The sequence below is a fragment of the Peromyscus californicus genome, unplaced genomic scaffold (assembly GCF_007827085.1).
Source record: "Peromyscus californicus insignis strain IS unplaced genomic scaffold, ASM782708v3 Scaffold_21__1_contigs__length_65335640, whole genome shotgun sequence".
In the NCBI taxonomy this organism is placed as follows: domain Eukaryota; kingdom Metazoa; phylum Chordata; class Mammalia; order Rodentia; family Cricetidae; genus Peromyscus; species Peromyscus californicus.
Window position 1 is genome coordinate 44,397,863 of NW_026294514.1, and position 14,592 is coordinate 44,412,454.

The window sequence follows — 14,592 nt, forward strand, 5'->3', positions numbered from 1 at the left end:
CGTGTGTCACCATGTCTGGCTGTTTTCAATGTGGCCTTGAACTCACAGAGACCCAGAGGGATTTCTGCCTCTGGAATGCTAGGATTAAAGGCGTGTGCTACCACTGCCTAACTTCTATGTTTAATATGTGGCTGCTCTGTCTCTGACCCCAGATAAGTTTATTAGGGTACACAATATTTTGGGGAACACAATGCCACCACAGAGGTATGTCTGCCAGTTTCTCATTTAGATCAACATTTGCGTTTCTAGCATATCTTCCCAGTAGAATTCATTCAAAACTGTACTCAAATAGCTTACTTTTCACACGCTTCTTCAATTGTCATTTACTGGATGCCCCAGATAAAATATGTAATAACATATCTATATTTCTTTCCCAAAGGAACTTAAAATCAAGTTTATAAGATAGATTTTGAGTAAAACCAGACAGGTAAAACCAAACATATATGGTCAATATCTGTAATAATGAGTGTGATGAAAAAGAGTTCATGGTACCACCGTATGTTCCAGAGGGAAGGGCTATGTTTATGAAGGCATATGAAAGCATTCAGTGGGTTGGTGATGGGGAGTCTCAGGATGCAGTTACTATGCCAAGCAGAGGAAAAAGAATAGGAAAGTCCCAATGGTGAAAAGTTTAATAAAACAAATAAATAAAAGAATGATGATATTGGTTCTTGCATCACAGGGTAAAGGGCTTCAAGAAGTGCTCCGGATTTCCAGTTTCATCTTAGGACACACAAGCACTTGATATGTTTTTTGTGGTTGAATGAGGAGTGATGGGTTTGTGTGTATGTGTGTGTGTGTTTGTGTGTGTGTGTTTGTGTGTGTGTGTGTTTGTGTGTGTGTGTGTGTGTTTGTGTGTGTGTGTGTTTGTGTGTGTGTGTGTGTGTGTGTGTGTGAAAGAGAGAGAAGGAGAGGGAGAGAGAGAGAGGAGAGTGTGTTTCTGACATGGAGTGAGGTAATAAGTATTGTAGTTAGCTGATACTGGGTAAGTTAACTTTTCTAAACATAAACATGTCTTAAATAAGGCAATGTTAATATTTTTATTTTTGAGTACTCTTGAGAAATTATGAAGTAACTAATTAAAAGTGCTTAATCTACAATACTGGATATACACATTTATGAGGTTATATGCGTGTGTATGTGTGTGTTTAATATGAAATTACTTTGTAGAAGGGAGATTTGTATCCCATGTTTATTGTAGAATTATCGCAATAAATATAAAATGAGAAGGACCTAAGTGTCTATCAGCTGAGGGATGGATAAAGAAAATGTGGAACATGGAAGCAGAATACCATTTGGTAATAAAAGGGATGAAACCTTGTCACATATGGTAATGCAACTGAGACCACAGACACTTATACTAAGTGAAACAAGCCAGATACGGAAAGACAAACAATGCACAACTTCACTAACATGTGAATTCTGCACAAAGACGGTGAGGGTAGATTTGCAGTTACCAGAGCCTGGAAGAGTAGAGGAAAGGGAAATAAATGTAAGAAAGGTTTGATGAATGAGTATCAAGTTACAGCGAAGAGAAGAAAGTTTGGATGTGTTATTGAACAATTCAGTAACTCTACACAACACTAATATACTGTATATGCGTATGCTTTTAAAAAGCTGGGAGAGTTTTGAAAATTTTTAATTAAAAATGATAATTGTTTTAGGAGATATGTATTTGTTTATATGACTTATATATGGATACATGTATACTTCAATTTCACAGAGAGACCCAGTAATATATACAGTTTAATGGATAAATTGAAAATGTTAATAACAGAAAAGTGATTATGTTAACATCTGGAATTGTGTAAGTACAAAACTATTGTATTAGTGAGAATATCCTAGTATAATCTAATCTGTAAACAATGTGTAGACATCACACTGGTCACAACAGAGGAAGAAGGCAGAAAGATTTTTATATTTAAAGAAAAAGCAGTAGGATTCAGTAACGTGCGTGCGTGCGTGCGTGCGTGAGAGAGAGAGAGAGAGAGAGAGAGAGAGAGAGAGAGAGAGAGAGAGAGAGAGAGAATATGATAGCAACCAGTCCAAAGGGGCTCCAGTCAAAGAGGGAAGGGAGACAGCGAGGTGTGATTGGGGCGGAGGGAGAAGACCTAAGTTTGCTTTGGAACATTCTCTCAGTAGAAGTGTCAAGTGGGCAGTGAGTTTCACAGTTCTGCAGCTCAGGAAGAAGTGTAGGCTCTGAACGAAGGTGGTGACGGAAGGCTTGGGCAGAAGGAATGTTGCCTTGGCGAAGAGCACTGAGTAGGATGGACAGCAGGGCTAGGGTGGAATTTTGAGGACTGCTACCTTTCAGTGTCTGGAAGAAGGAGGGTGATATAAAATGGTAAACCACACCTTAGAAAGATGCTAAGGGACTGGGAGAAAAATCTATTGGAATTTCATAAAAATCTGGAGGAAAAAAGCACAGAAGCCCTTGATAACCTTAAACCATAGTACTGATTTAAAAAACTGTCTACGACTGCCCAGGCAGGCAGTGACATAATCCTCTGCTTTCAATACCTCCCGGGCAGCACATTCTGTTCAGTGAGTGCAGGGGACATCATGGAGTCATTCAAATAACAAGTACATATGAAGCCACATGTCTGCTTAATGAAAAGGTTTACACAATGAAAACATTCAGAGGGAAGCAGGTAGACTAATTGCAGATCTTCACCACTCCCTAAGATCCTCCAAATCCATCCCCCAGTCTCATCTGCAGCTTTGCATTAGACCACCTGCTGAGGCCACCTTTCCCCCCACCCCCACCCCCATCTCCAGTAGACCACACAGATCTTCCTTTCCAAACTTCCCCCTCCTCTCACATAGCTCATCCCAGCTTGCAACCCCTGAGGCACTCCCTGGGACCCACATGCCACTCTGGCTAGGGAAGTAGGTAGGCTAAATACAGATCTTGACCTCTTTATCCATATCTCTAAATCCAATCCCCCAGTCTCATCCCAGCTCTGTAGCAGACCACCTACTGTGGCCTCTGTTTACTCTCTGCTCCCATTCCCAGGGGACTAAGCCAATCCTGGTGGAACACCCTGCTTTCCTCCTTCCTGTGACACCCTCAACCCCCAAACCCCAAACCAAACTCATTCCTACTTATCAGCTCCCAATACCTAGAAACACATTTTACCTGGAATTCCCAGTGGCCACACCTATCATGATCCCAGAAGAATCTCCTACCAGGCACCACACAGCAGACACAAGAACTTCCCTAAGAACCAGAAAGGACACCAGAAACCAAGGAACAAAACACCCACCCAACAAAGATTGGACTAGAATTACAATCTTCCCAAACCCAGGTGCCTAGACACAAGCGTAAAACACAATAGATAACAGCTAGGACGGTATGTCCCCATCAGAGCCCAGCAACTCTACCACAATAGGCCCTGAGTATTGCAACACAGCTGAAGTACAAGAAAAGGACCTTAAAACAGACTTTGTTTTAAGGAATATGATAGAGGTCCTTAAAGAGGAAATCAATAAATCCCTCAAAGAAATAAATGAAAACACAAAGAACAATAGTAGGAAATGAATGAAACAGTTCAAGACCTGAAGGTAAAAATAGAATCAGTGAAGAAAACCCGAACTGGGGAAAATTGAAAATGAAAAATTTAGGAACTTGAAGAGGAACCACAGAGGGCCAACCTCACTAACAGAATACAAGAGATAGAAAAGGGAATTCAGGCACTGAAGACATGATAGAAAAAAATGGATACCTCAGTCAAAGAAAATGTTAAATCTAAAAAGCTCTAGGCATGAAACATCCATAAAATCTGGGACAGCATGAGAAGACCAAATCTAAGAATAATAGGAATATGGGATGGAGAAAAAACCCAGTTCAAAGGCATAGAAAGATTTTCAACAAAATCATAGAAGAAAATTTCCCTATCTCAAAGAAGGAGATGCCTATCAAGGTATAAGAAGCATTCAGTATACCAAATAGACTGGATCATTAAAGAAAGTCTCCTCAACACATAATAATAAAAACACTAAATGCATAGAACAAAGAAATAATACATATGCATATACATACACATGCACACATATATAACAATATATAAATGCAGACCTATTATAATAGCACCTGATTTCTCAATGGAGACTATAAAAGCCAGAAGGGCTTGGACAGATGCTCTATAAACTCTGAGAGACACAGATGCCAGCTCAGATTACTATACCCAGCAAAACTTTCTAGACAATAGGACATTCCGTGATAAAAACCAAATTTAAGGTCTGTATTTCTGCTCTGCAGTCGGAGGTAGTTGATGTGTGTGGGCTTGGCACCTGTGGAAAGGAACCTTGTGGTGTGGTTTGAGGAAACCGGAGGAAGAGAGCAGAAGCCCAGCTTCCATTGCACTAGCCACATACTTGTCTAGTCTAGAGCTACTTGAGTGTCAACCCATATGTTTTTGTGGAGAAGACTCTTGTGTACTTTCCACCATGGTACAACTCCAGGCATGTTTCTACACGGGAACAAGAAATACACAGTAGATGATGTTCCTTTTTTAATCCCTACCTTCTCTGAAGTTGCTGACCTTAATAACATCATCAATAAATTGCTGGAGACCAAACATGAGCTCCACAAACATGTCAGCTTTGATTTCCTTATCAAGAGCCAGTTTCTTCAAATACTCTTGGTCAAACACATGGAATTGGAAAACATCTCATCGGAAGAGGTTGTTTAACTGGAATCCATGGAAAAATGGATTTTATTCCAGCCAGAGCATTTCATGTTCCATGATGCCTGGATAAGCTCAACTCAAGGGGCAGAAGAATAGACTCTGTTTGGTTCTTACGATAAGACTTTTCAGATCTGGTCCTTGGAAGGAAAGTCAATAATGACAATTGTAGGACATATGAATGTTGTGGAAGATGTGACTTGGGTGAAAACAGGCTGTCCTGCTTACTACTGAGTGCCTCAGTGGATCAGGTTGTTCTCTTATGGGAATGGGATTTAGCGAGGAACAAAGGACAAGCCCCACACTGCTGCAGAAGTCATGCTGGGAGTGTTGATTCTACAGCCGTCCATAGCTCAGGAACTAAATTTTGCAATGGCTCTTGGGATAAGATGCCAAAGGTCTGGTCCACAGTCACTACAGATGAAGAAGATGAAAAGGAAGAATCTACAAGTGGACCAAGAAAGAAACAAAAGATAGAGCAGTTGGGGCTAACAAGGACTCCCTTGGTGACCTTCTCAGCATTTTGGTCAGATGCTGAAGAAATCTGCAGTGCACCTTGGGGTCCTACAGAGTGTGGGATGTTGAGTCTGGTGGTCTTAAGTCAACTTTGACAGGAAATAAAGTGTTTAATTGTACTCTCCATTCTCCCCTTTGTAAAATTTGGTACCTAGAAGCAAGATAGGCATATCTGACTGTGGGATCTCTGAGTTAAAGATGGTTCTTTGGTGTTGCTATCCCTCACCTCATACACAGGCTGGGTAACATCAGTGAAGGGGTCTCCTACCCACAAAAAGCAGCTGATTTCAGGCTCTTTAGATAACATTGTCAAGCTGTGGGATACCAGAAGTTGTAGGGTTGTAAAGAGACATCATGACTATGGAAACTCTTATAAAGGAAAACATTTAATTGGGGCTGGCTTACAGTTTCGGAGATTTAGTCCATCCATTATCAGTATAGCAGGAAACATGGTGGCTGACAGGCAGACATGGTGCTGGCAGTTCTACATCCAGATTGGCAGGGAGCAGGGAGAGAGAGAGAGAGAGAGAGAGAGAGAGAGAGAGAGAGAGAGAGAGAGAGAAAGAGAGAGAGAGAGACTGGGTGTCTTAGTTAAGGTTTCTATTGTTGTGAAGACACACCATGACCACAGCAGCTCTTATAAAGGAAAACATTTAATTGAGGGGATGGCATACAGTTTCAGCGATTTAGTCTATTATTAACATGGTGGGGAGTATGGCTGCATACAGGCAAACATGGTGCTGGCTGTATCTTGATCAGAAGGCAACAGGAAGAACTGTGACACTGAGTGAAGCTTAAGCAAAAGAGACCTCAAAGCTTGCCCTCACAGTGACACACTTCCTTCAACAAGGCCACACCTCCCAATAGTGCCACTTCTATGAGCTTACAGGGCCCAGTTAAATTCAAACTACCACACTGGGTCTGGCTCAAGCTTTTGAAACCCCAAAGCCCACCCCCTAGTGACATACTTCCTCCAACAAGGTCACACCCCTTAATCCCTCTCAAGTAGCACCACTCCCTAATGACTGAGTACTCAAATATATGAACCCATGGGTGCCATTCCTATTCAGACCACCATAGGAGCCTCTGGGGCTTGTGTCTGAAGTGCATGATGTCTTCAGCAACAGGGACTTTCAACTCTGGGGGCAACCAAGGGCAGCAGCAGCATCCTATAATATATTGGGAGTCTCTTGTACAGTCCTGACTTACAACTCAGAAGAGGGCTTTCATACCTAGTTGGGGCTTGTTAGGTTGTCCTTGGGTCTTGGGGAGAGCGTAGTCAGCCCAGATGGGAACTTTTCATTTAATGTATATTTGTGTAGTGCCTATTTTTTGGCATTTTCAGGCAGATAGTTAATAGTATGATTTCTCTTGACCTTTTCAGACATCTTTACTGATACTTTGCCCTCCTCTCTTCTTAGTCTGTATTTATTTCCTAGCCAGAGCCCCCATTTTCCTCATTTCCCCCTGCAGATCTCTTGTGTGCTGCTATTCCTGTCCCTCTTGTTCTCCCGCCCCTCAATGTTCCCTTTCTCTTTACTTGTTTCTGTAGTTACTACAGGTTGTGTGCTCACATATAAAGCTTGGAGCTAGGACTCTCAGATGAGAGAGAACTGTGACATTTATCTTTCTGGGTGGGGGTTCCTTCACTCAATATGATCTTTTCTAGTTCTATCCATTTATCTGCAAGGCTCATGACTTTCTCTTTTTCTTTCTTTCTCTCTCTTTCTCTCTCTCTCTCTCTCTCTCTCTCTCTCTCCCTCCCTCCCTCCCTCCCTCCCTCCCTCCCTTCCTTCCTTCCTTCTTTTCTTTCTTTCTTTTTATTTGAGACAATATCTCACTATGTATCCTTGGCTGTCCTTAAACTCACTGTGTAGACCAGGATGTTCATGAACTCATAGAGATCCACCTACCTCTGCCTCCTGAGTACTGGGATTAAAGGCATGTTCTACCACCCCTGGCATGACTTCATTTTTCTTTTCAGTTTAATAGTATTCCATAGTGTATGCATGTAACATTTGTTAATTATATGTGCCATTAAGAATATCAATGTGTCTCTTCTAATTATTTTAGCATAAATGCCACAGAGCCATATAGCTGGGGGAATTGCCTTTGTCCCACAGCTTTTTTAGTTCTAGTAATTCATGTCTTCCATTTTCATTTGAGAGAGGGAAACTTGGCACTGAGATTAACCAGATCATGGCAAGGACTGTAGTCAAACCAGAGACCTTAGTATATGGTAGCATATGACAATGACCAGAAGAGAAGAAAGGAGAGACTTGGTCAGGAGATGGGTAGATGAAGACATGAAGGTATTAGAATTGTGTTTCACACATGCCTTCCTTACCTCCAAGGTACACCGTTGCTAAATTTTTAGAATTTCTGCTTTTAAGAATTTAATGAGCACTACAGATATGCCTTTCATTTCTAAGTTTAAATTTCTACATTTTAAATTGTCTTTGTTTTTGTTTTTCTTCTCCTACATCCTTTCTAAATGGTTGCATCTGTACCCAATGCTAATCGTGCCTTTGATCTTTAATAAATTGTCATATCCATTTATCATTCTGAACAGCTTCCACTCTCAGTGCCAGAACTGTCAGTGCAATATGAGATCAGTAATTGCTAAGCATCCATCATTTCTGAAGTGATATGTCACGAAGTTCTTGGCAATCCACAGTAGTTCACTAACCTGAGTCTTGTTGAGTCAGAATTAATGTCAAGTGTTTTTCTCTCTGTTTTTATTTTAAATGTAAAAGTATTCAAAGGAAAGAAGCTTACCTTAATCATTGAAAATTTCCTAAACCATTGATGTAAGCAATCCAGTGTTGTCAGACACAACTGTAAGCATTCAAAGCATAACCGGGTGACAAATCACCCACCTATTATCGTACCGTCATTAAGATGGAGAGATAATATAAGTGAACCACAAGGGAACAGCCGCATGGTAATTATTCTAGCTTCTTTTCTTTCTGGCCTAGAAATAGCTTGGGATGAAGCCAGCAGGGACCTGTTAAGAACCTCTTACTGAAGGCCATGCATTTAGGAAATATATCTGCTATTCCCTCACAGAATGCCTTTTGGTCTCATTCTATTAATGTTCACCTTCTACCAATATATAAAGTCCAGGAGGAAAGGATCTGAAATGATGGGGCCCAAGGTGCACTCAACTTCCACAATAGAGTTCTATTTGGCTTAGAGAACCAAGATTGCTGAGTCTGTGAAGTCACATACTCCATTGATCTTGGTGGGACAACTAACCGCTCTCTGCGAACTTGAGACCCTACTTCTGTACTTTTTGTCCTGGCATTCTATGAGGTGGCCTCTGAGACACTCTAGTTGAGTGTGAGCTGATTTACATAGGCTTAAGACCTTCCTTGTTTTGGCTTGGAAAGGGCAGAAGCAGCAGAAACAGCTGAATAATTGGGTTTCCCAAATCTATTAGCAAAGCCCTCCACTTGCTTTTAGAAGTACTTCCAAAATCTCCATCCTTGCTGCTTCCAGTCATCATATCACACTTGCGGGCATGCAAAACTCTAAACACAGCTGGCCAAACAGTCAACACAAGTTGAGCACAGACTCTGAAGGGTGGTGGTGGTGACAAGTACATGCAGAAAAAAAAAGTCACATGAAAGAACTCTGAAGCTTCCTTTCACTTCTCTTGCTCAGTTTTATGGACTGTCTATTGATCAGCCCAATGTAAAAACAGTGAAAATCTCTTAAGTTCTGCTTACTAGGAATCTGTTAATATTGCACCTAAGCCAAGATAGACTTACTATAAATTTATCCAGTCCTCTCCCAGAAATCAGTAACGATGGCTCTGTTCAGTTTTATTACTTGGTATGATATGTTCAGAAGGATGATAAATCAATAAGCCCAAGATGATGGTCATTTGGCTGGAAGATATGACAGAAAAAATACAATTACTTTTTGAAAAGAATGTAAAGACAGAACATTATATTTTAGGAAAGAATATAGTTATATAAATGGAAGAACACAGAGTGATCAAGGCATTTTATTCTCTTTCATTCCCATAGTTTAAGATTCTTGTCGTTCACCTGACTCAAGAGGGCTTCCAATCACCAGGAATTTGCTCAGTGTCCACATGTTCAGTGGCTGAGCAGGTTCACTGTTAGTGAAATACCTCAACCCTCACCTTTAATTGTGGATGCATGTTATTACCTGATGAATGAGAATTAGAAAAGAGGGGCAGCTAATTTAATCAACGTAGATTCAGATTCCTGACTTGAGTGATCTTTTCTGGCTATCTTCATCGGTAGCTACAGTGGGAATAATTGTCATATTTTCAAATCAAGGTGTGACAACTACCTGTAACACTGCTTATGCAGTGGACACACATTTATATTTTATTAGGAAATTAGCTGATAAGTGATAAAATTAACCTTAAATGTGTTAGTGTGTTTTCTACAATGAATTATCTCCTTAACCTCAAATAAAATTTTATTTAAAAATTTTTATACTTAACAATAAAATGGCATTGCTGAGAAGTTGACTTAGCCATTATATATAGAACCTTAAATGTTAGGTGAGCGTTGGTGGCCATCTGTAATTCCAGTCTTGGAAGACAGAGCCCGGTGCTTCCCCAGAACAAGCTGGGTAGTGTTACTAGCCATATTCAGGAGCACTGGGTTTGATTGAGAGACAGTCATATAGAAAAAAATCATTGAGGAAGATTCTTGGTAACAACCTCAGGTTTTCACATGCATGCATCTTTATGTGCATGCATGCCTTCATCAAAATGTATATAAGCATGTATACCATATACATGTATACACACATACAAAAAAAAAGAAAAGCAAAAAATAACCTGGGGTAACTTATTATAAAATATACACAAATGCATACACATACAAGTATTAAAAGTTAGCAACTATAATACAAGGTTGGTAGGAAAATTATTCAATTTACTATTTGCTTTTATCTGTAGTATGTGATAGGAAGTGGTCTTGTGTGACTGGGACCACAGAGGGGTGCTATAACTATTATAGCCTTGAAAGCAGCAAGCATTAAGGATTCAGTGATAGTGAAACTAGCTCAAAACAATAAACCTTCTATGTATTAATCATAAAGAACTGGAAGGAATTAGATGCTTATGTCTGGTTTAGATATCCTGGCAGGAAGAACTGTTAAATTATTTAGTTCCCTTCACCTCTCATATTTCCTCCCCTAAGCCCAAACTAGATTAAAAAGAATTGGTACAAAAAAATCCCCAAACCAACCAACCAAACAAACAAAAAAGAATTGGTACAGTTCTGCATAAATGTGAATGTGACTGTGCCTATTGAAGGACATCATGGATATTACAAACCTACTATTCTTTTCCATTGGGCCGCTAAACAGTTTAGGTTAGTCACACTTGCCTGGTTCTTCCGTCATGCTAACCACCACATTCACTACAAAAGACTTCCTCTTGTACTGAGAGCTGGTAGATCATCTCTACTTATGAGGAATCCAAACAACCAGGGCCGTAGAAAACTGTCTCCAGTTTCAGAGGCCATTCCCAGGAGTTGCTGGGCCAGTGCTCTTCTTGTATTCAAGGGGAGTAGAATTCTGTAACATTAACTGACTTTGCTAAGATAAGAAGCAGGAAAGTAGACATGGAATCAGAACCTAAGATTTTTCTCAGTCTCATTTGGGGAAAACTCTCTTAATTTTATAGAATTATAGTAACATTCTAAGGCTTGAAGTGAATGTTCAGAGAAAGAAACGGTATACATGAAAAAGAACTAACACGATGTTTGTTAATCTCTTGAGTAAAGTCTTTGGGATATCTGAATAAAAATAAATACGTAATCATAATTATGTGGCAATGAGATGGCTGGTTTAATGTATCATCTCGTTTGAGCCATTGATGTCTGGCTATTTCATCAAACACTCTTTATTCAAGTGTCTGTGACAATGCTATTGGGTGATGTAAAAGTTTGAATTGAGAGGCTGAGGTGAAGGGATTGCCTTCCTTGCATGAGAGGTTCAAACCCAATGATTTCCAGGCTTGACTAGGACAAAGACTGGCCTTGGTGTAGTAGGAACATCCTGCTTCCCAACTGTTTGAACTTAGACAGCAGTTCCGTCAGGCTTCTTGATTCAAACTGAAATTGAAATATATACCTATCTTGGAACTTTGACATCCCCCTCACAGTTATAGACTGGGATTTAAATGGTAAGTCTTAGTCCTTTGGATTAGAACAAGAGATTCGGCATCTCACCTACATTTCCATTTTGCTTACTGCGTGTCTTGTGAGCCTTCCTAACCATCTCAAGCAGCCTCGCTCTCTTCTCCCTCTGGGCAGAACCCTGACTGATACATTTAGATTTGTTAATGTTGTAAATGCTTCAGCTTGGCACATTTCTGCCCCAGCATTAGCTTCTCCCTTTGAAAGCTCAACAAGATTTACAAGGAACACCCTTTGCTCTGCTCAGGCAACTCTGTTAAAATGTTTTCTCCATATTTTTTTTTATAATTGGTATTCTATAACTCTACCTCTTAAAAGATAGTTTTAATAGAGGATTGCATAATTCCTACCATGTGGGAGATGAAAATTGTGCAGAAATCACAGTAATGAATTAAAATCGTACTAATACGACTGCTATGTCTATAAATAGACAACTTTTTTCATTTATAGCTGAATACCGACATGCTGTGCTGTGTTTGCAATTGGCCTGATTGGTTCAGGATAATAAATTGCTAAGATATCCAAAAGGAACATGTTCTTTGGCTTGCAAACATCTAATAGGAGGAAGATAACAAGAATGGAACATGCAGAACATCAATTATCCTCTGACATAATGTGATCGTAAGGGTCTCCTCCGTAGGTACAGAAAAGCCAAAGGCATCACTTTGCTTTAAGGAAGTCACACAGCTCCATCGAACGCTCAGTCATTTGGCAAACACATAGGTTAATGTCTTTAGTGTTAAAAAGTAAGGTGAAGGAGAAATAGCTCCTGTGAATTCAGGAGTGAAATTTTAGGGCTTGTTCTCTATTATAGAGCTAGGATAGTGGATACATGAAAACCAAGGTAAGCAATGAAGGAGAAATAGAAATGTTGAGCAAATGAATTGCATAGGATTTCCACACACACTCGAGTGGACTGACATCTGAACTCAGAAAGTATATGTGTCTAGAATAGATGAAAGGTGGAGTACATCACTCAGGTCACCCTTGGGGGAGGTTTACAATCACCGTGATTTTCATTCACGCCCCAGTGGTCCCCTGGCCTGGTTTTGCCTCCAGCTTTATACTCAGCTACACAACCACCACCGTTTTGTCATCATTTAAATGAATACATCAATATTTCAGATTTAGTGTACACAAAACTGAAAATGCCTCCATTTCCCTCACACCCACTCATCCCCATTGTTTTTTCAACAGTTAGGAAACTCACGTTTCCGATTCCACGGGTTTGGAAATGATCTTTCACTATTTCATTTACATCCCATCCTCAGTCTATGGGATGCTCCCCCGGCTTTGTTTCCAGATGTTTCTGAAACGTAGTCGCTTTTCCGTCCGTTTCCACCTGATTCAAAAGGAAAACAAACTGCCATGCCAGCTAAGGCAATCCAGCAGTCGAGGTGATGCTTGGTAATCCTTTGGCTCTCAGTAAAAATAAGAGAAAGTGAAATAGAACTGAAGTCCACCTGCACCATCCACGGGGCTGTGTGCCAGAGAGGGGTGGCAAGCAAGCTCAGAGTTTGGCACTCACTGCCCAGGTTCACCTAGATGATAATCTAAGATGCACGAGAGATAACTCAGTCAGCAAATGAGGTAGAGATTGTTTTAAGTCCCGCAAGTGGAATTAACAGGACAATAAAATTGAAAAGGCAAAATTCCATTTCAGACATCCAGGAGAGATCTCTTTGAGGAGGTGACAATTAGGTGACAATTAGCCCTGCCTTGTAGACTGTGTGAGCAGAGACTATTGACTAAGCATTGGCCCATGCAAGGCCCAGAAGGAGAAAGATCGCCGTGTGTGCAGTCATGAACGTGGTGGTTGGTGTGCCTGCCCAGCAATGAAAGAGGGAGGCATGTGATGCTGCCACTGGCCCAGGCTAGGCGGGGTTCGTAAATCTGAACTAGCACTTCGGTTTTACTCAGAGGACAGAGGGAAGTGATCTTAACCAGGGGGTGACAACACTAATTTACCTGTAAAAGCGAGAATGATGGCCTAAAGGTGATAGCTGAGCTGAACCAACATTTCTCTTACTTCATTGCCCTTTCAAAATTAAAACTAGTCTTTGAGTTGACCTGGGTTTATACTAATTATCTACAGAATTTTCTCTGCCAGAGAAAATGGAAGCTCATCCTTCCACTGAGTGACGAGTTCAGCCCATGCCAGCTGAAATTCACTGGTAAACCACTTCTGGCCTGATGAGGGCAACATTTGACCAAGTCATTGGAATAATGAGAAATACAGTGAATACTTAAAAAGTATTACTATTCTTAGTTTATAATAATCCTAAAAGATCAGACTTTGGCCTTTAATTTTGGGTAGTTTATTTACTAACAGTGTTCGTATCACTTAATTTGTTTTGTTTAGAAACTACATCGTACATGTTAATAGAGTTTATAGTGAAAACGAAGTACACAAAAGCAATTAATAATCTCAAAATACTTTACATCTTAATAATTATCAGTGTCTGTGTAATTATGTTTGCTATCTTAATGACAATAATAAGTTCATCTATTTCTGTGGCAGTTATGTATTTTCTTATCACAAAATTTCCAATGATAAACTAGGAAATTGTTTATTTTGACAGTGATTTGGCTCTCACATGTATTTTAATTTGCATGTACTTCTTATACTTGAGTATCCCAGGTTCTACTACTTGCAGAATAATTCAATAGAACTGTGTTAAAACTCAATAGAACTAAGCTGGAGCCTCTTCCCTCTATATTGTCAGACTCCATATACTCAAGCAAAGTCATGACATCGGCTCTTCTGTTTCTCCTCCAAGGGTGATAGTTCTCCACAAGTCAACTCTTATGCTTTGCCACATTCAACTGATGGCTTGGAAGCATCCACTTACAATATCTTTATGACATTTTTCTTTTGCAGTTACTTAAATTTTTAAAGAGGATCTTGGTAGTCCATTATCTGCTGACCTATGGAATGGATTTTTAATGGGGAAAGTCTTCATTTAGGGCTATTTGGAATTAAGTCATTTCTCATTTCCCTAAATCATAACTCACCAAAGCACCTTTAAAAAGATGACCTACACTGCTTAAGATGGAAATCTTGAGCTATACCTCTGTGAAGGTACATGTCTCTTGAAAAGTTATACTGTAACATTTGAATATGGGCACTGAAAAAGTTTTAATCCCTTATTATATTTAAAATGTCATTTTAACTCCCTCTGAAGGGTTATACGACA

The 14,592-nt window shown here is 40.0% G+C and overlaps 1 protein-coding gene and 1 pseudogene across 2 annotated transcripts in view; both read left to right on the top strand.

Moving 5' to 3' along the window:
• Tmem232 (transmembrane protein 232) overlaps nucleotides 1–14,592 on the top strand; it is a 277,182-nt gene that overhangs the window by 165,557 nt on the left and 97,033 nt on the right. The gene's annotated exons all lie outside the window — the stretch shown is intronic.
• LOC128117993 (ribosome biogenesis protein WDR12-like) lies at nucleotides 4,450–12,806 on the top strand (annotated as a pseudogene).